Here is a 27,514-nt window from a genome sequence, read left to right on the forward strand (position 1 = left end):
AGTTCAACAAGGCCAAATGCAAGGTTCCACACCTCAATCAAGGCAATCCCCTGCATCAATACAGGCTGGGAGAAGAAAGGATTGAGCACAGCCCTGGGGCAAAGGACTTGGAGGTGATGGTGGAGCAGAAGCTTAACATGAGCCATTAGAGTGTGCTTACAGCCCAGAAAGCCAACAGTGTCCTGGGCTGCATCAAAAGAACCACAGACAGCAGGTCAGGGGAGGTGATTCTCCCCCTCTACTCTGCTCTTATGAGACCCCACCTGGAGTTCTCTGTCTGGTTCTGGAGTCCACAACAAAAGAAAAACATAGAGCTCCTTGAACATGTCCAGAGGAGAGACACTAAAATGATCAGCAGACTGGAGCACCTCCCCAGTGAAGACAGGCTGAGGAAGGTGGGGCTGTTCAGCCTGGAGGAGGTTCCAACATGACCTTGCAGTGGCTTTTCAATACCTGAAGAGGGCCTATAGGAAAGCTGGGGTAGGGGTTTTTATACAGATGAGTAGTGAGAGGACAAGGGGAAATGGTTTAAAACTTGAAGAGGGGAGATCTAGGTTAGACATCAGGAAAAAATTCTTTCTTCTAAGGGGGCTGAGACACTGGAAAAGGTTGTCCAGGGAAGCTGTGGATGCCTTTCTCCCTGAAAGGCCAGGTTGGAAGGGGCCTTGAGCAACCTGACCTAGTGTTAGGTGTCCTTGCCAATGGCAGGGGGATTGGAACTAGACCTTCAAGGTCCCTTCCAACACCCTATCCATATTATGATATTATGACTATGGTTGTTTTAATTTTTATTGCTGTTGTTATTACTTGTTTAAATCTAGCTATCACCTACTAGCCTGTGAAATGTGTAGCTCAGAGTGACATGACAAGATCCTGACACACCTTTGTGGACAAGATCCACACACCAGTCTGCATGGCAAGAAGATGAGCTTGGTGGTGGCTTCAGCACCAACAACCAGCCAGGAATTATATGAAACCAGAAAGCCAGACAAAAGAGCAGCTGGCAATCTAATACCAGGAGATTAAATGAACAGTGCAGGATCCAGGACAAGGAGCAAACTCCAAATCAGGGTCAAACTTGTAGTCTGCAGGCACAATGAGTAAGGAGTAGGCAATGCCTAGCTGGGTCAGGTTTACCTACACTTAGTTATTAGGCAAGAAGACAGTGATGGCTGCTACTGCCAGCCTTGAAGGGCTGGTGATCTAGAGAAGAACATAAACTATTGATCTAAGACTCCTTGAGGTACCAAGTGCAGAAACTTTCAAATGGCAAACAGATAAGATAGTACAAAAGCAGTACTGCAGTAATTACTGCTTGTTGCAGATTTTTGAATAGAGCTCAGTCCATGTAGACTTTGTATGGCAGTATAACTAAGTAATGCAAATTGTACAAGTACTGAATTTCACCAAATTCACAAAAGTCTTTTGTTGCACTGAAGTAATTCATTATTAGCATCACTTTGAATCATATAAGCCAGGGAGATATTTAGTGTCTCCTAACTACCTAACTGTGACAGAAGAGAAAATCAACCAAAGTTTTGCAATGGAACTGCCTGGAACTTTTCATTATAATGAGATCCCCAAAGAAGACCAAAAGACTTTAAAACTCAGAAAGCAATGTTTTGTTAGAGCTTGAACCAAAACTAAAATATTGAATAGAAAAAACTAAAAATGGCCAATTCAAGCAGGATAGTGCCCCTAAAGATGTCTTTCTCATTTACAGGTGTGGTTTTGGTCAACTTGTTGACTTTTTAGATTTGTGACAATCTTGACTTATCCCTAGGAAGTCCTTTCTACCAGCTTCTGAGGTCAATCTGTCTGTCTGCTTCTTCTGAGCTGCAGCCTCCCAGCTCTGTGCTGTAATTCTTCCACATGCCACGCTCAGCTGTCTTGCAAAGGTTTTCCACCCACGTATTCCCAGCTGCTGGATAGACAGGAACCATCTGCTTTACCCTCCAAGGGGCTGCACCTGACCTAACCTTCAGAAAGGGACACCCTACAACTGTGAACAAAGGAGAAAAAAAATAATTCCTGTCCACTATGCAAATCTTCAATGCAAATTCAACAATGTAATGACAGCCAGTTTATGGATTTTAGTATAAATGGAAATGCTAACCCTAACAGATGCAGAATCATCCTGAAATTAGTTTTTTTGCAATGTAACACTTAAACAACACAACACTGTTACTATCCATATCCATATATATTTGACAGGAGGGATGAATATGTTAGACATGGCCTTTGTAAAGAGAAAGAGGGGGCATAAAGCAGCAGCAATTAGATTTTACAATTCTTTGAGAAGTTGATGCAGCACGAAGTTAGACATGATCTAATTTTGTTAAAACACAGCAAACAGAAAAATGTCTCAGGTGCCACCATTGTGGAGCTGGAACAGAAAGTGATATCTGAGTGAAATGTATTAGAAAAACACAAGACACTGATGCACTGGGAGAGGAAAGCAGTGAAAGGTTTGAAAATGGGGATCTATGTGGAATGGCCAGAAAAGTGAGGTTGGTGCTAACATGGTGGTTCCTCTGGTTCTGAGTGAGTTCTGAAGGATGAGGGCTCCACAGGGGCACAGAAACACATGGGCTAGGGAGCTAAAGGAGAAGGGGTAATGGACCTGGGCCTCATGTAGAATCAGACCCAAGGAGTTGGCACATGTCTTATGTGGAAGTGTTACTGGGCTTAAGTTGAAGGCCAGTGCTGAAAACCCTAGCATGAGCCTGTCTGTCAGACTCTGCTCAGGATTTTACAGAACTGTTGTTAATAGGAAGGTCTGGGTGTCTCCCCGTTCCACAATGACTTCTGTGATCGGGGTGGCTCTGGAGAAGCCTGCTGGAAGCAAGCAGGGAGATGAGCTAGGACCTGATGTTCTTCCTCTTGCAAATCCTTTAGCTTTTGCTGAGGGGAAACTAAAAGGGAAATGCAAAAATACCCAATAGCCAGTATTGTGTGCACTAGCAGCACAACTGTCAGGAGTGGGAAACTAGTGGGCTTAAATGGCAGGGATCCGAGGGAACACCTAAAGGCCATTTATTTGCCTGCCTTGTAAGAATTCATACCATGAAAACGACATTTTAACTTAAATAATAGCAAGATAATTAATTTCAATTTCAAGAATAATTTAAATAATCAAATGTTTAAAATCATGCCACAATATAAATCAGTAGATAGGCTCAAATTTGAAATTACCAAATCAGTATATGATGCATGCAGGTTCAGGAGAGCTGCTTTAGCTTTATAAAGAAAAACTAACTTTATACAGCCAGCACCCCCAAAAAAGTGGGTACTTTTGTAATATAATATAACTGTCAGTATCCCTTTGTAAGGTCGGTAGACTGGTAAAATGCAAACATTTTGAAGACAGGGTTCTCCATAAAGAGTAAATACTGGGCAATACTATTGACTTACACTTGCCTTACACTTGACTCACTAATGACATTTATGCAGAATTGCCATGTTCCTTAATGACTGAAACCTTGTTATTTTTGTTAAAACCGTCTAGTACTTGGCTTTATCTGGTGAAGCTGGGGGAATTCATTCAGTCTTTCTCTTTTATTAATTTGGGCTATAAGGACTAGCAAAAGCTCTGTCAGCTCTGGGGGAACAAACTGTGTGGGCTGAATCTCATCAAATTCACTGATGTTATGCTGATCATGTTTAATATCTGTTCAGGGATGTAAAAACTTTTTACCAGGAGTGAAATTGTACTGACTCTGCCCAGTACCCATGAAAGGAAGCTAATCTAAGGGCAACTGAGGGAATACTGTTCGCTGGTTAAAAATTCCTATTTTAAACAGATTCTAAAGTTGTCTCCAAGCAAAGACATTTTTTCCAGATTAATAACCCTCTCCTTTCTCAGAATCCTGAGCAGATTTACATAGAGCCTTAAAGTCAGTTCATAAAATGTGTTTAAGCTGGCAGAAAAGAATTTTATGATAGAAAAAAGTTCAGTCTTTTTGAACCTGTACACAAATATACTCCATGTCTCTATTACAAAAGGAAGCCCAAACCTATGGCTGTGTTTATTATTTAAGACCTCCTTTCTCTTAAAATACATTTGTACATGTAGCCCTCCCTTATGCTCAAATTACTCAGTTTCCTATCAAAGTGCTGAAAGAGATGCCTCTTTTTGCATCTGTCTTTTAAAGAAAATAAATCACAGGGCTAGAATAGCTTCATATAGCAATTTATTCACATCTCTGACTTCCCCAGAGATGTAAAATCAGAATGAACATGAGACTTGCATATGCAGGTCCCTGAAGAGGCCAGACAATCTTTAATCCTGCCTTCTGCTTTTCAGGTGCTTGCAGATTTCCTCTGCTGTTCCTCTGCCTGATCTTCTCCCTCTCAAGCTGCCAGACTCCCTCCTTTCCTTTCTTCCCTCTATGGCACATGCTTTCCCTACTCCTCTGCCACCATACTTTCCATGTGTCTCCTGAGGGTCTTTCTTGTTTCCAGGCATCCCTTCAGCTGCAGAAGAACCCTCCCTTTCACGCCTACAGTAGCCCAGCAACCCCTGCAAGCACCTGGGGAGTGGGGGCCTGAGGGCTGCTGATGGGCAGTAGCCACACTGGCCACCTGTCAGACCTCCCCAGTACTGCCAAGACTCTCCTGTTCCCCAAGTGTTGATGAGAAGATTCCTCCTGGCTGCTGCAGCCTGCAAGCTGGGCTGTCAACGAGGCACAAAGGTGCAAAAGGTGTGATTTTCATCTCCAAAATGCTCCGTGGGAGGCACAAGGTGCCCTTGTTAAGCACTGCCTTCTGTGGGATGGTGACCACGTTCAGGAACTTTTTGGGCCAGACATATGCTGCAGCTGAAAGTTCTGGGCCTGCTCAGATAACTTATTTAGCAGAACTAGAATCCCAAGTGATTAGTTTTCCGAAGAAAATTTTTTACTGAAATATTCTGTGTCACATTCATCCTATCCTTTAATCTACAGACGGTGCCTTGAAAACTTATTTGGAGGTAATTTGAATTTAAAAGAGGAAATAAATCCACCCAAATCATACAACAGCAGCTGACTTCACTAATCAAGAAAGATTTTTACATAGCCAGGGATCTTTCATCAAAGTCATCATGAAACCTTCAGCAGAGTCACTCAGGACTTTGCAGGATATTATAAAGCATCTTTCATGCAAGCACTGTCCAAAATTCATTATTAAACTAAGTCAGACTGTCAGAAAATGAGGATGATGCTAGGCAGGTTTTGTGTGAATGTAAGGGTATACGGTTTTTTACAGAGCCTCAAACAATTCCAGCACCCATACTCCACCCTGACATCTCCCATGGAGAACCCTGGAGGACAGAACCTGCCATCCTGAGCCACCTTCAGCCATACTCACCTGCTACATAGCACAAAACTCCTGTGAGCACTGTGGCACGTTTGTTCTCACTGCTGGATTTTCATACCCATATTATCCAATTTATGAACGGCAGGGCTGCCTCAAATGACATTTTCTGTTTGGTTTTGATATGGGAATTTTTCTCTGACAGTGCTGACTTCCTCAGTTCCTAGAGTAAAATCACAGAGGCATCTCACTGAGTGGGAGGATTTTTAGCTTGATCTGCCACTGAAATGAGGCTTGTTTCATTGCTCATTCTGCATGTGTAGGTACAACCTGATCTCCTGCTTTCTAATCTGGTACGGAATTTCAATCAAATTTGACAAAGATTCTGTGGGTTTAGTGAAGGCAGCAAGCTAAAGGGCCACTAGTACCTCACTGTGAAAAAGACTAATAAGATCATAAATTTTAAGGCAGAAACTCAAGCTATTGAGGGAGAGAAAGAAAGCAAGAGAGGTTATGTTGAAAAGCAGCTTTTTGTTTCCTCTGCCCAAAGAACTACTTGCTCTATTCCCTCCCTTCTTCAAGCCAGGACCCCCATCATTCCTGCCACATCAACAATTTCACATGTTTTATAGGCAACACAATGCATTATGGTTTCCAAAATTTTATTTCGATTTTTAATTTTTTTTTTTTCATAGTTTGACAAATACCTGTGGAGAAAGCAAGAGCTGAGAGAAAGAGAGCATTTTACTGCTTATGAACTGAAACAATGGGATTTTTCTGAAGTTGTCCTGGTGATAGCTTACATGTCAGTGGCCACTACTGGGTGAATTATTGACAGACTGTGCTCTGCATTATTTTGTTCCCATCCATTGGCTCTGTAAATAGTGTGGCAGGTGACAAACTGCATGGTTCAATGCTCAGCTCTTACTGACCAGAAGGCTTCCAGGAAACACTGAGTTGCTCAGAGATCGAGCTGTAAAGAAAGCATGAATCATGTTTGACAAAAAAAGAAAAACCTTGATTAACAGAACAAATGTGGATCTTTTCTGCTTATGGTTTAGGGTAATCCTTTGTGTCCTTGAGTTAGGAAGGCCAATGTCATGCCAGCTGTATTGGCATGCTTGAAAATTCAGCCTTCAGCACAGAATAATGATGAAACTTGGCTTTGTAGGAGAAAATCTGATTGAGTTCCAAAGATGAAAATAAACCCCCCCAAAATAGAAATAATGTTAGTAATTAGCTAAAAAAGAGTGAGATTCAATGACTTAATAGTACCATTCAAAGAGTTTAAAGCTGTTTATAATTAAGAAAAAGTTTAGAAGAACAGAATATGGAGTCTCCTGTTATGAATGGGGGTAGTTTGTTAGGGGTGTTGTGGCAAAGTAATTTCAAAAATAGAGACTGGATCCATTCCCAGCTAAAAGGAGCAAAACTTGCAGATGTTGCTAATGCAGGAAAAAACCCAAAACCACAACATGCATATGTGACGAGATGTGGTAATAGTAAGAATTGCATCTGGCACAGAACATGTGGCTGTTTTAGCATCACACCAAGAAGTGTTACTCAGTACTTCTGAACCGTATCTTTCAGAAGGCCCTGATTCAGCAAATAATTTAAATACATGCTTAACATCAATATTTAAGTGGGATTACTCATATGTGGAGGGAAATGTTTAAGCAACTTGCTGAATCACATCATAAAAGCCCTACCAATCTGATCTAACTATAGTCAACTGACTAAAAAGGTTCACCATCTTTTTCCTGAAGATGAAGGCTCTTATTTTTCTGTGCTTTATTTGCTGAACTCTATTTCCTTCAGATTTATTTTGCCTCTTGTGTTTTCGGTTGCCTGCTTCCTATTGTTATTTTTCATCAAATATTTCATGTACAAGTGCTTTCCAAAATAAGGCAATCAATACAAAGCAATATATTTGCAGAAATATATAATTAACTGAGTATTTTACAGTCATGCAGTGGCTGTAGGATTTACAAAATTATTTTCTGCATGCATTTATGCTGATAAGCTAGAAAAGTAAATAAAATTTCATGCAAAATACTAAAGAGAGCAATAGACTATAGCTATTTGGCCTCACATTATACCTAACTTTTGGATTTTCAATTTTGGATTTTCAATTATATTCACAACACGATAAGGAGTTGTTAGGAAATTACCCACTTCACTACTTTCTTCATCTCTGGACTGTCCCACCTGTCTTGCATTCACGATTTTTCTGTCTGATGACCACCAGCAGTGGGGCAATGCAAAGGCTTGAGGGCATTGATTGGTCATGGAAAATCAGCAGACCACAGAGTTCTCTTAAACAATTAAGAAAAACAACACACCATTTTCTTCTTCTAAAAAAGATAAAAGACTCATTGGTCAAATATTAGAATAATCTTTCTCCCTTTTTTTGTTCTGACTTCTATCTCTGTGTTTGTTCAACAGTAACAGTGTTCAACTCTATCAGTGTGCAGGGAGCAATATAAAAAGCATCACTTGCTCCTATTGCCAGGCAGGAGAACTGACTGGGAGACACGTTCAGAGTGGTCATTGTTTTCCCAGCAGCTGCTGGCCCTGCTTTCCTCACCCCTTGGCCTCTTTCCTGACCACCCTGGTCTCCTGTTTTCCCTTGTGCCAGCTCTGGCACTCCTCACTCTTCTTCATGAAGAGATTTAAGAATCTAATGCAGCAGAGAGCTAGCCAGGGCTGTCAGGAAAGCTGGGGAGGGACTTTTTTATAAGGGCATATAGCAACAGGACAAGGGGAGAGGATTTTAAGTTAAAAGAGAGTAGATTTAGATTAAATATCAGTAAGATATTGTTTAGTGTGAGGGTGGAGAGACACTGAAACAGGTTGCCCAGCGGTGGTAGAAGCTCCATCCCTGGACACATTCAAGGCCAGGTTGGATGGGGTTCTGAGAAACCTGATCTGGTTGAAGATGTCTCTCCCCCTGTCAGAGGGTTTATCTAGATGACCTGTAAAGGTGCCTTCCAACCCAGACTGTTCTAAGAATCTATGAAGGTTTTAAGAATTGGAAAGACAACCTGTGGCAGTATCCACTTTGACCATAGAAAATTTCTGTGTGGTCAGGGGATCAAATAGTGTCATGTGTTAAAGAAGAATTACCAGAGCCCCCACTTTCACGTGTTTTGCAAACAGTGCATTGGACATCTAGGGACTGGAGGGAAAAAACTCATCATAGCAGGCTGCGAATACTTTACATGCAAAGGGGATTTATTTTTTGAAACTGTTGGTAGTGAGTTATTTATCTAGCTCTAATGCTTTACCTACAGGACTGTATAAGAACATTACGAGGATTAGCTGATGTTTGTGAAGTGCTTTATAGATGAAAGTTCTAAGTGTCCAGGACAGAGGCTACTGACACCAATTGCTTTCTGGCACTCTGCATTATATATGCAAGAGAAGCAATGAATTTAAACAGGTTTACTAAAACCTATTTGATTAGAAAAGAAGTCTCTTGTGAAAATGTTTAAAAGCAAAGCTCTTCACAGGGAAAGAGGGCAGTCCATTCCCTCATTTTTGTGCAGTAGGACACAGTAGCTCTTAGCCCTTGCCATTTAAATAACAGGCTTTAAATCAGCTAGGTGTGTGAAAAACCTCTAACCAGAGAAAGCAATGCTGTGAAATCCTTCCCCCGAGGACTAAAAAGCAGCAGATTGCAGTTAAGAATTTCATGATGTATCCCAGAAGACAGCCCTTTCAAAACTGAGCAGAGGGGTCACTAGGCCATATGTCCTGGGAGCAGGTCACCCAATTAATCTCCATTTAGGAGAGCAGAATAATTGGCCTCTGAAGTGAAAGGTGATCATTGAGATAAAGACGAGATGTTGTAAACTTTGAGATTTACCTATTACTAGTTACTAACCTTCATCAGATTTAATTAAGCCCTGTGGGTAAAGCACAAGCACTGAGTGATTTTATATCTGTGTCATATTTTCTAAAGGGAGGCTAAGTACCATGTCATCTATCCCTTTTTCTTTGCTGAGTGGAAATTCTGTCACACAGTGTTTTCATGTATGTGGTGAAGAACACCTGAGAGTATTCTCTCTGGAGCAACCTAATCTGGAGCAACATCTGAGAGAATCACAGAATGTCAGGGGTTGGAAGGGACTTCTGAAGATCATTGTGTCCAACCCCCATGCCAGGGCAGGACTAAAACTAGGGCAGGTCACTCAGAAATGCATCCAGATGGGTCTTGAAAGTCTCCAGAGAAGAAGACACCACAGGGCTTTGAAACCCTTACAGTAAAGAAATTCATCCTCATGTTGAGGCAGAACTTCCTGTGCTCTATCTTGAATCCATTGCCTCTCATCCTAACACAGGCTACAAGTGAGAAGAGGTGGTTCCTTCCTTCATGACACCCAGCCCTCGTATACTTATACCATATATTTATTATTTAGATCCCCTCTCAGTCTTCTCCTCTCCAGTCAAAACCCTCTGGCACTCATCCCTTCCATATTTATAAACACTAATGAGGTCACCCCTCATTCTCCTCTTTTCCAAGCTGAAGAAGGGAGATGTTCCACTCCCTTCATCATCTTGGTTGCTCTGTGCTGGACTCTTTCAAGCAGTTCCCTGTCCTTCTGAAACTGAGGGGCCCAGAACTGGACAGAATATTCCAGACATGGCCTCACAGGGCAGAGTAGAGGAGGAGGAGAACCTCTCTCGACCTACTAACCATCCCCCTTCTAATGCACCCCAGGATGCCATTGGCCTTCTTGGCCACAAGGGCACATTGCTGGCTCATGGTCATCCTTCCATCTATCAGCACCCTCAGGTCCCTTTTCCCTCTGCTGCTCTCCAACAGCTCAGTCCCCAACCTGTACAGGTGCCTGGGGTTGTTCTTTCCCAGATGCAAGATTTTACACTTGCCCTTGTTATAATACATTAAGTTTCTCCCTGCTCAACTCTCCAGTCTGCCCAAGTCCCTCTAAATGGCAGCACAGCCTTCTGGGGTGTCAACCACTCCACCGAGTTTTGTGTCATCAGCAAACTTGCTGACAGTGCACTCTATTCCCTCATCAAAGTTGTCAATAAATATATTGAATAGCACTGGTCCCAGTACTGACCCTTGAGGGACTCCACTAGAAACAGACTTCCAACTGGACTCCATCCCACTGATTACAACTCTCTGGCTTCTGTCCTTCAACCAGCTCCCAATACACCTCACTAATCAATCATCCAGGCCACACTTCTTCAGTTTAGCTCCAAGGATGCAGTGGGAGATGGTGTCAAATGCCTTACTGAAATCAAGCATAGATCAGTGCAAAATGGAAGCTGCTCTTTCAGTGTGAGTGCTGACCTCTTACTGCAAAAGCATGAGAGTCGTTCTGTCACCTAAGTGCAGAAGACAGAGCTGCATGCAGAATGAATGGGTAAAAGCTTTAAAACATTTTTTTGTTCTAGATGGAAAGAAAACCACATATTTTTTCTGAAAATAACATCTTTTTAGAGCCTCCTTCCCCTGAGGTTTGCTGCTTGCTCGATAACCTTTCTTAGTGCCTGCCAAAAAACCCAGGGAGCTTTGTTTGCTGAGTGGGAAGTCAGAGATGTTTCCAGGAGCACTGTCATCACTATCATTTTCACCCACAGGTTCAGAGATGACTCAGTGCATCTGAGGATTCCAGTTTTGGAAACCAAGCTGAATGTGCTGCTCGTGCCACAGATGGAGCTGAGGTCAGGCTTGCTGAACAGGCGTAGCCTTAGACCCATCAGTCATACACTAATTGTAGGTTTTGGAGCTATTTATCTTCTTTAAGTGAAGAGAAAGGGGGGGGTGTATGATGGTTCTGCCAATAAGGTCATTACAAGTTAGCCTGGCTAGACCTAGCCATGAATCCACGGTCAGAAATTGTCTGGATATAAGATTAAAATTATGTGAATGCATCATGGGCCTGTGTATGAATGATCCATGCATTTTATTTTCAAAGGCTGATATGTAAAAATCTCAGCAGAATCTTCTGGCTTCAGTAAGAAACATAAAAATTCTATTTGACCTTATTTGTTTTACACTTCTAAAGATACCTGCTATTTCTAACAACAGTTAATGATCATACTTAAAAATATCTAGAACTCAAGTCCATTTTTAAACAAAACCATATTTCTCCTGGCTGTATGTCAAATGCCAATACTGTGATAAAGAAAGGAAAAAGGAGCAAGAAGTCCTCCTCTGGAGCAGCAGTAGAAAAGAACTTACAGCTCAGCAAGATTTGCTAATACCAGATTGGGTGACATGGTATGTTCCAAGTGTTTAAAAATAACAGTATGACATTAATGTATAAATGGTGCAAAACCAAAGGACTGCTGTCCTGGTTGGCAGGTCACGAGTCTGGCATACGTTGCTATTTTAAGTGGTAGTAAAGTCTGTATAGTGATAGTATAACCAAGAAAATATTACTAGAAAAATTATTGCTCTTTTATACCAGTGACTGAAGGAAAATTTGAGTTGCAAAGCTGGCTGTGCATGGCAGGTTGAATCTGTCCTACTTAGTATATATTTATTCTGGGGAAAAAAAACCACACACGTAAATAATATTCACAAGCAACATGAATATCACCAAGGGTGCACAGCTACTTGAGCAAAATCCATTGGTCTGAGTAAGGTAGCTTGCCAGTGTCTAGTTATTATTACTTGGCTCTGGGAGCAAATTGAGGTGATTGTGGAATTGCCTGCCATAGTAATTATTCTGTCACCACATTTATGGCTTCCATGTTAATATCAGCAAAATTTAAAAGCTGACAAAAGTAGGAGCCTGCTCTGTCAAGTACCGTGATATCTGAATGAGGATTTCACGCAGTTTTGTATTGCATTTCCTTACTCATATATCCACACACTCAGATTTTTCAAAGCAAGCTGAAGAAATCCATAACGCATCTTCAGAAGTCTTAATCTAAACTTTAGAACTCTTATTTATTTGGTTCCTAGTAAAATGGACAATATCCTCTCATTATGAGGCTGCACCATCAATTTTTGAGAACAGTGTGAATTTCCTGTTGAAGTTTTGCCATTAGTTAAATATAGAAATGGCAGAGTAACTTTCAGAGTGGATCATTTTAAGTCTTCTAAGAGGATTAAAATATCTGATTCAGAGACACAGCCATTAGATGGATGACTTCTCAGAGTGAAGCAAAACTCAGCGCTGCTCTGATGTTTATCCTGAAACTTCCATACTTATTAAAGTTTATTTTGAAGGTATGTTGCCAGTGGGCTGACTCTGTATTTCAGCAATACTGAATGTGCTCATCCTTAAAGTGACTTTTACTTTATTCTAAGACATATGAAGACATATAAATCTGGATCGGATTTTTTTAGCTATGCTCCCCATTGGCTTAAGTTTACTGGGGCTTTTGAAGACCTTGCTGGTGCTCTGTTTCAGGAGTAGACTGGGAAAATAACCAGACTTTTTCACAATTTAGCCTAAACTCCAATTGCAAGAAGGAAGAATGTATTACTGCTGGTGTCGATATTGCATTGCTACCTGGATCTCAGAGCTGACCCTTGTGCCCAGTGCAGTGCAAAGCCTCAGCAGGACATTTCTTTCACCTAACAGCTTCTCTTGTTTAGATAAGAGATGATGGATCTAAGTACCATCTGTCATTTACATATTTTCGCCATATTTTGGCCACCATTTTGCCCAAACCTTTGTTGACAATGTATCAGTTACCAAAATAAGAACCTTGATTTACTCCTAACTTGTAGCAAGCTAGATTAGCTGTTTAATTTCCAGTGTTATTTCCCCTTCAGCAATAATCTAAAAGAGCCTTGTCCTCTTGAACTGTATTGCATATCCTTTCACAGAAGGAAAAATAGGCATAGAAAAACCAGCTTCATGTGGCAAAAAGCATCATTCTACAATTTGTGCTGACACACAACCAAGGTATGTCAGCATGTTCATGCTAAGTCTGCTGCTTTTTTCAGCTTTTGCATAAATTACAGCAAGCAAGTAAAACCCAAATATGTGAAACAGCATTGGGCATCCTTAGTCACCTGTGACTCAGCACTAAACTAGACTCTGATCCAAAACCAAGCAGAGCTGTAACATTTCTTGCTAACTCCCATCAAACCAAGGTAGAAGTTTCTAGGCTTTTGTCTGGAGTAAAACCTGAATTAAAATCATGAAAATTTTTTTTATTAGAAAGATAAATGAGTGGTCATTCCTCTTGAATTCATTTGGCATCAATTATTACTTTGTTGGAAGTGACAGCTGGAGCAAAGTCTTTGTGCTCAGACCAAAAGATGTTCCCCATGACTTTCCCTGGAGATGTGGCAACACAGTTCATCAGAGAACAACCTGAATACATCATCTGAAATGTGTTAGCATAGCAGACAGTTTACAGTGGCAGCTGGAACTGGAAGGTACTTGATGATACCACAACTACACTGGTACCATTTGTCTCATTCTGGATCTGTTTTGGTTTTTTTGAAGATGCTTAATCCAATACTGGCTTGTGTTGTAATTTTCTCAAAATCATTTAGCCTAACAAGAAATAAAATGAATAGAGTTAAAGTGTAGAGATATTAATTTACCAGGCTTCACTACCACTACATTTATATTCGTTCATCATTCATGTGTTTATTCATTCATTGATTCATTCATTCAGCTCTTCAAGTTACTCAGTTACTTGCACAAGACTCTGTCATATAGTTTATAAGCACAGCATCAAAAAAAGCTTATCAGATACATAACAAAAAAGATATGACCTCTTGGAGTCTCATATTTTAAAATATCTGTGGTCAGTTCTGTGCTCTAGGACTGAAAAGCTATTTCCAAGCCTCAAACAGAAGAAATTACTTTTGCACATTCCTTTCTTTGAAAGCAGAGATGGAAACTAGCTGTTTTGATTTTTTGCTTATGTAGGATTTTTAGCTGCCCAAGGGGCAAATTGCAAAGGCTTTCACACCCTGGAGACATATCTTGAGGCAGATGCTTAGAATCCAGCCCTTGCTGATGAAGTTGGGTTCTGTAAGAAATATACACGTCTGTAGGCAGACCTGTCTCTCCTTGCTCTATTTCTTTTCACAACTTTTCAAGAGGAGATTCAGTGAATATTGAAGGAAGAAGGGGAGAGTCCCTCCATCTTTGTCACTAACTTCTTGAATTACTACTGATTCCTCCACTCAAGCCTGCCAGTGTGTGTTGGATGGACAATGAAACAGATCCTTGACTGATAAAAACCATTGATGCCCTTTTACTGGTAACCACACTGAGCATCTGTCCTGCTATGGTGTCTGTCTGGTGATGCACGCTGGAGAATTTATATACAAAAATGGGTTGGTAAAGCTTACTTTTTGTACTTATTCTTTTTTTACTGCTTTTGTAACATTGGAAAACTAGAAGTTTGTGCAACAGAACAACACATTGTACCAAGGAAGAGAACACACCACCCCTTCCAGAAAGAAGTGATCAGATGTCCAAGGTCACAGCTGGGGACAGTCCTGGCATGCTGATATTTTGCACTGAATTTTAATGCCCAACAAGAAATAGGGAAAATAACAATCAGGTCTGAGGCAAATCATTAACCATCAGACACACAGACAGTGAGCAGAACACAGTCCCCCAGAGGCCCTCCCCATCCAATTTTCTGTTCATTTGGCACTGTCTGTAACAATTGATGTTGAATCTCACCACCTAAATGCACTTTTTTTTTTTTTTTTTTTTTTTTTTTAATCACACAGCTGTAGAAGGAAGCCATGGTTTAAAACTGAACCCAGTGACAGGAATAAGAAATTCTAGGAACGGATCTTGCCTCTGTGATGTCAATGAAAACACTAATGCCCTCATCTTAGACTACTGAATACTGTAGCTATAAAAGTGCAAAATAAGAAGAGGGTTGGACCCAAGCAATTCTGTAGTAGAAAGCTATGCTAGGGTATATGGATAGAGTACATAAAGAGGCATAAAGACTCAGGGGAGGGAGGGCAAGTTACTTGCAAGAAGCTTACTCAGTTTCACATTCAGCTTTCAGGATGAAAGGAACCAAACAGGTTCTACCTGGTTAGCACAGGTCACACTAGTGAAGATAAGGGCTAGCAGGCAAAGTGAAGCCTAAGTTTCCCAGGACATTGATATTTTGTTTGCCAACCCACACAGCAATCTCTGTATATTGTTAAAAATATTACATGCATCCCCTGGACCAGAGCTCAAACATGAATGTCTACTTGCCAGGCAATTGCACCTTTATTTCCTATACTTATTCTTGAGATGAAGCATGAAAGATAAGTTCCAAAAGAAAAGAAACTGATCAGTCCACTCTGTGGTTTCTTAAAAGTTTCTCCTCCCTCTCCCTATACTTAAGGCCTTTCTTAGTAAATACATTCATGTATCTGCAGGATTTTGCCTCCAGCCTATCCACTGTTAGGATATCACTTGTGCTGGCTGGTATCCCACCTTCAGTAACAGTCTTAAATAATAAGCACAACCCTGGGCACCCCATGTTTTTCTCTTAACCTTTAGTAACATGATCCTTATGACCATAATTTTTTTCCTTTCTGTGCAAAGCCTCATGACAGAAAGCTGCTGGAGGTCTCCCTTTGGTGTGCATAAAAGCAGCAACAGTTTTGATTTGTCTTTTGATCATCTGAGTTTCCCTTTTCTTTAATCAAAGGCTGACAAAGCATTTTGGTAAGGCTGCATGAGACTTGGTGTCCAAAAGTGTAAACTGTACACTCTCTGTTAAGCAGTATCAAAATTGTGTCTCCCAAGAGGTGAAGTTTGAAGAAAAAGGATTACAGAGCCATCTTCTTGTAGAGTGGGGACATCCATAGTGATTTTCCAAGCACAGAAAGGTAACGTGGAAACCTATGGCAATTAGATATTCCCATTATCCTTCAGGTAATAATTTAGAAAAATTAAAACTCTCCCACATAAGTATGCAGAGATTACTAAATAGGTAGGCAGTGCAAAGATAGAAGTAGAACTAAAATAAAATTATTTTAAAATATACCCTTTATGAAAGATGTCAAGGTGCTAGTCAGATTATAAAAGGTATTAAAAAACTTCAAAGGAAAATAAAGTTGGTTCTTAATATCAGAACCTGGTCTGCCTGAGCACAAATGTTATAATTTCTTTGGATCTCAAAAATGTTAGTTACTTTTTGCCTACTACCAGCACATATTGCCCCACTGGATGCTAGACAAATGCCCATCAAGTAATTTGTCCGTTTCTACCTAGGTAAGACCTCTGTGTTTCTTTACAAGACAGAAAATATAAAAAAAGGTAGATGCTGACACATGATAAGCTGACATCATTTTACTGGAGATATTCAGTAATTCTCTTCTGGCTATTTATAGTAATGTTGGAATTTAGGAAGATTTACCAAGCTGCTGATATTGCCTGCTCTGTGGAAAAAAGATAAAACTCCTTACACCTCTCAAATGGTTTTTAAGCAGCAAATAAAAATACATTAAGAAATGAATGTTCAGAATTTTTACAGCATCTTTTTATCCCTTCAGTTATTTGGGTTTTATATTTTACTCTCATTCATTTTAAGTTGCATTAAATTCCTGTTTCCTGAAAAACAATCCTGAACTGAATTACAGCAAGCCTCATTCTTTCCCAGACTTCACTCATTTTTGATCACCTATAGAACATAACAGTCCCATGAAAAAAGTGCATTTTTAAATTAAGTTTCTTAAGAGGCTGACAAACTAAAGACACTCTTTAGGGCTAAAGAAATTTAAACACTAAATTGTGCAAATGAAAGCTAGGTAATTTTCATGGTGGTTTTTCTTTGAAAACCAAATATGCTCGGCCCTTAGTCTTGAAGGAAAGACCTTGTTCTCAAATTATATAATTACAATTAAGTTTAAAAACCCCCAATACTTTACACTGTTCTTTATTTAGACTTTCTTGCTTTTGTTGTTTTTTTTAGTATTACCCATATCTATAACTTTTTGATCATGAGCACTGTAGTGATGGGTGCTGTGTTCATCAGTTGGGAGAGGATAATGAGGACTCACGGCCTGATCACTGGGATTAAAGGTGTTGATAAATTATATTAGATATAGGCCTGTAGAACAACATGAAACAACATGAGGTTTCACAGATATTTTGAATCAGCTGAGGAACAGCGGGACTCAGAACTGCTATCTCCTTTCTGGGCTCTGAGGAGAACATGTCTACTCTAGTCCCAGTCTGTTATATCTGTCTTTCTCCCTGTTTGTTTTTTTTTTTTTTTCCTTAACTCTGATTCCTTCTTCGTAACCAATTTTTTTTTTTTTCTCCCTTCAGGTTGGTTATCCACATCCTCATTGCATATAACCAATATCCTTAACCTCATACCAGTCTTTCTGCAGACTCAAGGTCTGGCCGTTCACCTTCTCCTTTTCCTCATTCCTCACCCAAGCCATTTCTCTTATGTGTTATTGCCTCTACCCATGCACGTTCTTCTATTTCTTAGCCTTTCCAGTGCCTCAAAGAAATATCCCTTTTGAGCCCCATGAGCAGTTCTTGTTTCCCCAGACTTTATCTTGATGCATTGTTCCAGAGTAGGTGTCCCTCAGGATTTCATGTCTCATGGCTTCCCATAGGAACAAAGGGATGAGATGTTATGGCCCAGGAACCTTTCTTTTTAATGTAGGAAACTATTTTCTAAACCAGATCAAACTCCAAACAAAAATTAAACGTTGTTGATTTTCTACTGGGAGTCTGTTCCAGACCTTCTTTAGCTTCCAGTTTAATCAGTTTACCATCTTTTTCTTTGTGCCAGTGTTTTCCAGTATTAACCCAATGTTAACGTATTTCCATATAAACGGCAAGGTTTTTTTTAAAATTTGTGTTATTCATCCCTAATGCCACTTCCAGCTGCTTTACTGGGCCTTATTGGTGTCACTCTAGTTGTCAGTGACATTCTGAAGTGTACCTTGAATGATATTTTAACCTTTCTTGAATACTCTCAGTGCTTACAACTGCTTGTTATCAGCACATTTAGTACACTGCCAGTTTTGGTGTCAGGGTCATTAATAAAAATACTTAACCAATTTTGTCTCAAAACTGATCTTTAAAGAGTGATCACTCTACAGCCAGCTAGATGCTCTTTCAGCACAATCTGGAGATCCATCTTTAGTTTTTTCCTTACTAATTTTATAATTTTTCTCTAAAAACTGCATCTACCTCAGCTTAACAAATAGCCTCCTATGTGACATCAGGATGAAAACAAGACAGATTAAGAAAATGCAGTGTCTCTGTAAAATCTGTAAAATCAATTCCATAACAAAGAAAGGTGTGAATTCAGTATATTGCGAGTCATCTTCAGAAGAATCAAGTTATATTTTATCCCATTTTTGCTTATTTTATTCTTTTATTTATTCTTCCCACAAATGTTTCTGCTAAAACCTACCTATGTCTAGAAGACCAAACACATGAGACTTGTTATAACACTCATCCTCCCAGCACACAATTGTCTCAAAGAATTTTATTGTGAGTCCAGACCCACAAGATAACAGCTCTGTTCAAACTCATTGCTATGAATCTTACAAACTCATATGGTGATTCTTTCTGTATTCTGCAACACGTGGTGTACCTGACCCCAGGGGGTCAAGTGCACTGTGATCCATGCTGCTTCCAGTTCAGATGTGCTTATTTCCAGCTCTGAACTCTCACCTCCTTGACACATCCTGCCTTCAGCCTTATACTGAACATCCTGTTCTCCTTGTAGAGGTTGGTATCTATTAGCTAGCTCCACAGATGTTTAATATCAAGGACCAATGATTCAGCTGCAATAACAAATATTCAGGACATCAGAAAAGCAGATCTCACAGTGTGAAGCCAGATCTTCACAAGGGAGTGACCCCCAGCTGGCAGGCATTCTTCTCATTTCACACAGGAGGAGAGAGGATCCCACAAGAGGTCAGAGAATTCAAATATTTAGTTTCTCCCCTGCTTGCTATCCACAGTCCAAGCCTATGTCTGCCCCCAGACAGTCATATTCTCCTCTTAGCCTTGCCTTGTTGATATTTCCTGCTACTGCAAAAATTAGGCACATCCACCTCTGATTTTCTGTGCATGGGAAGGGCTTGCAAGGACACTTTCAACGCAAGTGGCAGTCGGGTTAGCAGCAAGGCAGCTGGGAAAGACACGGCTCACAGGGCTGTCTCAGGCTTCCTCTCTAGCTGACAGGTAAGAGAAAACAGATGAAGCTGAGGACAAGACCATGGCTCTGAAGTTTAAGTACATCTTTCCATATGGGGCTGGGATTAAGGACACTTCATTTTAATTTTGGGGCTAGAACTCAGAACCTGCTGAGCACCCACCCATTCCACCTCCTGATTGGTAACCTAGGATGTTTTCATCTTGCTTTCCAAGCAAGTCTTCACAGGGTGTCCTCAGAGGACTTGCCCCTCCTTCCACACCATCCCACTCCTAGCATCTCACCACAAAAATGAGATTGGAATTAACTGAGCTAGACAATACTAGGGGACTCCAGCACAGGAGGAAAAGCATCTCAGGGTTAGGCTGCTTGGAACAGTTTGGAGAAGACAGGACTGGAGAGAACCCCACATAAGCTGAAGAAGGCAGCTTGCAGGCCAGCTGCTCAAGCAACTGAAGAAACTCAAACCCAGCTTCCTGCACAGTCACTGAGGGGATATCACACACCCCTGGACTCCCTCAGAACAATTGGAGTCATATTGGCCACAGTGAAAAAGTACAGCAGACTCTGACTATAAAGGGTTTGTTAAAACCCAAGTAGAAAAAAAAAAAGAGAGAGAGAAAAAAGAAAAAAAAAAAAAAAAGAAAAAGAAAAGAAAGAAAAAGAGAAAAAAAAGGGAAAAAAAAAAGAAAAAAAAGAAAGAAAGTCAAGTATTTCAAAATTTCAGAGATAATTTCAGCCATATTTGTTCACAGTTTAAAGGGAAAATTAAAGCTTTACAGTTGAGGATGGATGAACTATTCATAGCAAATAATGTAGCCATCAAACATAGACTTTTAGTCACTTGACGTATTATCAATGAATAGCCTGATTTTTATGAATATGCTCATTAGTTGTAATTGTTTAACGAATGATTTATCTGAAAAACTTTAATCCCCTGAGTTGTCTTTTATCTACTTGCCTTCTGATTATTCACTAGATGTGGTACATGATTACTTTTCCCTCCTAGAATAAGTGAAATATTACTAGTATTTGTGAACACTTGCAGCATGAATATTCATTTCTGAATGCACATGTTATATGACTTGTCATTAAAAGCACCCATTATCCCACTATGAAGAGTAGTTTGACCCTTTTTTAAAATAAATGTAATTTATTGTGGCATCTATTCATTAGAAAGGTTACTTTAAAAATAGAAGTAAGCAATTACCTTTAAATGTTAATTCATCCCTTGCTGCAAATATTTTTTCCTTTTAAATACACAATTTAAATGCTGCTATAAACACAGAAAGGTTTTTTTTTTTTTAACTCTTGCACAGCCAAATGCACCTTTTAGTGGGGGTTATCTTTAGTATATTTGCACTGAAACCCAGCAGTATTTGCATTCACATAAATTACATCTTCCTGAAAGAATTTACATCAAGGAAAGTGGTGTCCAAGAGTTAAAGAGAAAGAAAAACAGGGAGATAGGGTGAAATTATAGACATTCACAGGAAAAGCTAAATTCCCCAGGAAATAGAAAAATGCCATAAAGAAACCAAGGTGAAGTGCTGATGGACAGTTAAAAAACACAGGAAAGAAAAGCTTGCAACAATAAATGGCTAAAGAGAAGAAGACACTGAAACTGGAAACTGCTTGTAATTCAGGCATATGAAAGGAAACTACTTCTGTACCACTGGCATGAGTTTGTTTGTTTACACTGGAAAACATCATAAATTGTTATGGAATTATTTTTCTTTATCCAGAAATAGCCCTCCAAGCTATAATTCTGTTTCAATTGCTTCTCACATGCAAAATCAATACCTGCTAAATATGGCATATAAAGTGAGGTAGTGACAAATCATGGACCACATTATGACTGGTTAAAAGTGTTTCTGATGTTCTGCTAAAGGATATGGTTTTAAATGTCTGTGTCTGGGGTACCCGCAGAGACTTGCCCTTAAAAAAGCTGTGCTAAAATTTTTAAAAACAAAACTTCAAAGCCCATAAAAAGAAATTCAGATCCCTGCTTGGTGCCACAGAGTTTAGGGGAATGCTTATAACAATTGCATCAAATATTACCCTACAGTTCAGTAGGAAGATGAGTCTTTTATGCAGTTCCTATTGCTAACGACAGTATCAAAATTCCTTATTGACCATGAGAAATGAGGCAGATTATGGGATAGAAGAGAATGCAAGTTAAAGCTTTTTCATCCATAAGACAGTGAATATAAAAAGAACAGCAAAACATGGGTGCAGAAGTTGTGTCCCTTTGGAAGATGCTACCTGCTCATTTACTGCAGCAGAGGCAGATCAGCAGGAGAAACAGGAGGCCTTCTCAGATACGTCTCCGTAGGAAGGAAAAAAAAAAATTGCATTCTAAGTCTGCAAATAGCAAATAAGAATGAACAAAAAGGACCCAGCAGATCAGACATCACCAGGGAAGGAATTTCAATAACAAATTTCATTAATTAATTTCATTAACTAAAATCTCAGACCTATTGTGAAGAACTACAAGACTGAGGAGACTCTCTCAGATTGTTGTATTTTAAGTACTGTACATCCTCCATGAGGAAGACAGAGATGTTTGACAAGCAGACATTTTACCAGAAGCTTCACTCCTTCACTCTTTTCTTTTTAGTTTAGTGCTAAGATTATGAGGGTCTCTTATCCGTGGGTTTAAATACAAAATGTTCTTTTTCTACCACTGGAGAACTACATTTAGTACCTGGAGACAGAAAAACAGAAGAAATTGGAGCAACTAGGGAACCCAGTTTGTTCAGACTACCTACAACTGCAGGACTGAACTGGTAACAACAGTCCAGGCAAGAATTTGGTATCTTCATGAAGCTGGGTAGAACCACAGTAAAGAATAGTAAATAGTAAAGTACCTTTTACTGTGGAAACAGTATACAGAAAAACAGAAAAATAAAGCATACACCTCATGTAGAAGCAAACACAGATGAAAACAGTGGCCTGTTATTGGAAAGAGTTGCTCTATTTGTGAAAAACAAAATAATTTTTCAAAGGGCTATGAAAACCAAAATGGACAGAAAGGTATGTATCCTCCAGAAAGAAAAGATTCAGCAGCAATCACAATCATTATAGTAAAAGCATAGCCACAGATTTTGTAGTGGGAAAATTGGGTCCAGCAATTTGAATAGTACCTTGACTATAAATGGACCATGTGTTAATTTTAAATGGGACAGTAGACATCAGGTTGAGTTGCACATCAAAATTACAATAAAATATTGAAAAGAAAACCCAGTCATGTGGCAAACAGCTAGTAAATCTAACGTTTTATGTGGGGAAGCCTACTTCCAGTGTGAATATTTGAGAGCAGGTAATTAAAAAAACCAAAGTCCTGAAAGCTTATATGAATTAGCTCTGGTCATCTCTCCACTCCAGTCAAACTAATCTTGATTTTAGGACTAATATCTTTAAAATTGTTCTGCATGTGGATGTTAGGGTAGCAACAATAAACCAAGGCATTTGAGAGTCTCCCTGTAAATCATTCCTGTCTGGGTCAAACAAAGATGTTTGAAATTTCCAAAATAAAACTGAAGCCATGCTGCCTATGCCCACCTTTTTATTGATATATTATTCATTCAACACAGATTGAAGATAAATTGCCTCAATAAATTGTGTTATTTCATGCAACAGTGGGTATAACATTGTTGTTCTCGTGTTGGCATCATTGGAAAGATATTTGACTGTTGTACTGTTATAGAGAGGGTTTTTTCCCTGTTTAGCAGCATGCAGTTTTCTGCTTTTAGCTTATGTTTTGATTTTTGTTCCCCTGCCACCAGGTATTCCATTTAAAAGTCATAATCATATGACTTCCTTTATGGTGAATGAATACTACTTTGCAAAAATCCCTAATAGAATTTAAATTGTTTTATCAGAATTTTCAGCAGTTAATTCTATCCTGGAATACGAATGGATACAAAATTCACCCTCTCTAAAATAGTGGTGGAAATAAGTTTATTATAAATAGGGACTCATGAATAGACAATTTTCTTAGATTCCCACTTGAAATACTGTAGCATCAGTGACTGGGATCTTACTGGCTCCACAAAATCTGAAGGCATGAGGTGGATACTAAATGTACAGGAGCCAGCAGGAAAACACAGATTCCAGTATTTGTCTCTCAAGTTTAAGAAAATTGCATCTGAAGCCTGACTGGCTTATTATTTGATTGATTTTGTCCAGATTTGTGATTCAGCAGAGGAATTGCATAAGGAAAATTGAGATTTTTCTTTATTTTGGCTACACATTTTAATAAGTACTGTTGAAACAGAACATTGGGTATCTATTAATGGATACTGATATTCTTTGTGGATAGAAGTGAGTGAACAATAATCAAAAAGGAATCTAATCTCATGATTTAAAAGTACTGAGGCAAGTTGCACGTTCTCCAAGTGTCAGGATACAACCCAAAATGTATGGTGACATCCACTCTCTAAAATAATTTCTCATCTTTCCCATGAGTTTCCAAATATATGACAAAAGAGAGTGAGAAAAAAGAGACAAATATAGATGCTGATAATTATAGAAAAAGCCTTCTGGCACATCCAGAAATAGCAGGCAAACTTCTGACTCATAGATCTGCACCCTGGTCACTGCACCACACTGCATTTCCTAGAGACTTCTTTTTATTGAGTAAATGCATATTTCATAAATATGAAGATTGAAATGCATTGTAAAATTGTCACCAAAATCCCATTTTGAGTACTGTTAAAAGTTTACTGTGTTTATATACACTTTAAAATAATTCCCACACAAACTCCCCAGACTGCAAGATGCTACATTTTTTCATTACTGTTACTCAATATTTTATAAATCATCAAGGTTAATCTATATGAGCTGGGCTATGAAAATCTTTCAAATATGAGTAATTGGAATTATGCAAGGATCATTGTTTTACCAGGAAACTCAGAAATGCCAAATTATAAAGGTGTTTTCGTGAACAGAGACAATATCATGCTGTTGTGAATGAAATTAGTTTTAGCTTAATATTTTGTCAACAGAGAGGAAAGCTGTGTGTGTCCCTGATCTTCATTATCCATTCTCTCTGACTCCGTTGCATTCCGGAAGTAATTTTGTCAACAGTTTGTAGCAGATGTTAATTAAATGAGCCTAAATGTAAAACAATCTCTTTTTTTTAATTTTTTTTTTTTTTCCTAACAAATATATGGAGTTGGCTTCCTAAATGCGTGCCCCACATAGCTTGCTGAGTTGTAGAAGCTCATTTGACAGTTTTTTCTTGGATATGTAAATTGTAAGGAGTGAATACAAGTTCAGGAAGCACAAGAAAGAGTTCTAGGGCCCTGTATTTGTGCAGGGTTGTAGGAACAATATGAATATATGCACACATTCTTTACGTGTCATGATTTTTTTTTTTTTTAATAAAACTTGGCACAGTCTTATATTTTAATAGATTTTTATATATCAGAAAGTTTAGGGTCCAGTCCAGACCACCTACTTGGCACAGGGTAAACTTGTCTTTAGAAGTATAGCACAGACACAACCAGGGATATTAAATGGGCAACAAAAGGAGACAGGAAAAAATCAGCTCCTATTTAGTTCATATTCAAAAGACCAGACCAAATGAAAACTCTGTATATGCCAATGTATGGTTGATAGATGAGAGGTATTCAGATTGTTTGCTTATGAGCACACATTGTTCTTAGTTAGTGAAAGCAGGTTGAAGGGGCATATTAAATCAAATGTTTAAAAACTTGATATATTGGAAGGAATGAAACAGCCAAAGCAATGAAGGAAAAGTGTCCTTGCCCATTCACCACTCCCGAGTCACTGAAGTCTTACATTTTCATGCCCCACCATTTTAACAGAAAAAAATCACAGTTTGGATACAGTGGGAATGTTCTTCGTTCCATCAAATCTGAGCACAGAGTGAGCTCCAAAAGTATTCTTCAGTAATTTGCAGGAGGATAAATTCATTATCATGGGGCCTTTCTGTCCAGCTGACAGATCTTTCAGCAAAAAATGTAGTTCTACCCCTGAAGATATTAAACTAGAGACGAAGATTTCCTACTTGTCCTGGGGGCATTGTGTGGCACAGACAGTGCTTGATTATCAGGCAAGTGGTGTCTAATTCAGTGGAAGCAATGCAGACTTTTTACATTTAAATACATGGAGAAATTTGCCTTTCTTACGTGGAAACATAATCAAGTACCTAACTATGTAAACAGAATGTTCTATACTTGGTGCTTTAATAGGGCCAACTTAGAAATGCTGAAAATAATTATGAACCAGTTCAGTTGAGAGAAAAATATAAACAGAAGCATTTGAGAGATGATGTGAATATCATATTATATACAAAATCCACTGTCCAAGTAAGTGAAAAAATATCCATGCTGCCTATAAAGCAACTTGATAAGGAAAAAAGCAGGTACCAAATTTTATACACTTTATATATGAATGTATACGTGCTTTAACTATGGAATAGAGGGAATATATCCATAACTACTGAAAGTGTTCTTACTGTGGTTTATTATTTTTAAGTGTGCATAAACATGGGGTAAACTCTCAAAATAGTGCTCATAATAAGATTTTGATGAGAAAACTGTTAATTCCTGTTTAATATTAATAAAATAAGCATTTACTTCATGACAGTAAGCCTTTAAGTGAAGCAGTGAGGTTCTATGACCAGAATGAAATTAATATAAATAAGTTAGAAACTAAAATCTATAGAAAATGTATAGAAGGAGAAAAAAAGAACATAATGAAAGCCCTTTAGTCAGCAGAGTTAAAAACAATGCAAATGAGAATTTTAAGGAAACTAGGAACAAAATAAGTCCTGAAAACAGTAGGAGTGCATTTTTTTTTTTAAGATGGAAATTTGGTTTTCCTCTGACTAGTCAGCTCAGAATTACACTCTGACAATGACACAGTCTCAGTGCAGAGGGATGTGGTAGACTTATCCTGCTTAATTCAGGAAAGACCAAGTGGTCTGTCAGAAATGTGCTTTTCAAGCAGTAGGATGATGCACATAAGCCCTGTGGAGATGAAGGCACTGCAGTAGTCCTCACTGCTGCTTAACTTGCTGCTTCCTTAAGTAATTTGTTTTTAAAACAGCCCATCCAGGTAGCTTGTATTTTAGACAGGAGCTGGTTTTGTTGTCTTGAGTTTCTAACTGGTAGCTAGGTCTCAATCTTTTGTTATTTTTTTGTCTCCAAAGCCTTCCTGGTAGGCTGTGTGGAGAGGACCTCTGCAGGATCTTGCATTCCCACCTCAGCCATAGCCAGACTGCTGGAGAAGAGCTGCCTTGTTAACCTTCCAGGAAAATGGTGGGTGGTCAGAAACTTGGAAGTTCAAAGAATATTGACATGCAGACTGCTTAGTGTCTGTCTCCCCAGCAATCCAAACTCTAACAGGAGTCTGGAGAGACAAGCCAGGAAGGCTACTAAAAAGATAGTAATACCAGGGGCCACAAGGTCTTCACCTATAGATCAGAATCTCACATGAATTTATCCGGAGTCATGATTCTTGGCCTCTCCTTTTCTAAGGGGATTCTTTGATCTGCCAGGGCTTGATGCCATAACCAAAAGTGAAAGGACTGCAACTCCTATGCAAAACCCCCCCACCTGTCTATATAGGTCCTAACATCAACTACTGGAAGAAGTGGGGTAGGAGCTTATTTTAATGTAGATGACTCTGTCATCACCTTGTACCTCACCAACATGCTCTCCAGAACTACCCTCAGTCCCACAGTCCAGAGATCCTGTTTCTATTTTGACAGACACTACACATACACAAAGGGCAGAAGGACTACTTTGCTCAGAGTAGTTTGCTAGACACAAGAAAAAATGTTATTAAAAAAAACATCTGATAGAAGCCAAATTTTTCTCTCCTTGCTGTTCCCCAAAGAGCACAGGACTTCTTAAAATTATTTGAATGTGAGATGTCTGTTCCTGCTCTAGTGCATTGTTGCTCAGGGTTACCTAAGCTTAGGTCTCAGGTAGTTCTTAGTTCATTTCATCAGTGCCATGTCCACCTACACCCATCTACAGGCAACCTTTCATGTCATGTGGGAATGCTCAGCACTTTTTCAAGTGAAATCCTTATTTTTCTCAGGACTTCTTCTGACCACACAGAGCTGATTGTG

The sequence above is a fragment of the Heliangelus exortis genome, chromosome 2 (genome assembly GCF_036169615.1).
Source record: "Heliangelus exortis chromosome 2, bHelExo1.hap1, whole genome shotgun sequence".
Taxonomy (NCBI): domain Eukaryota; kingdom Metazoa; phylum Chordata; class Aves; order Apodiformes; family Trochilidae; genus Heliangelus; species Heliangelus exortis.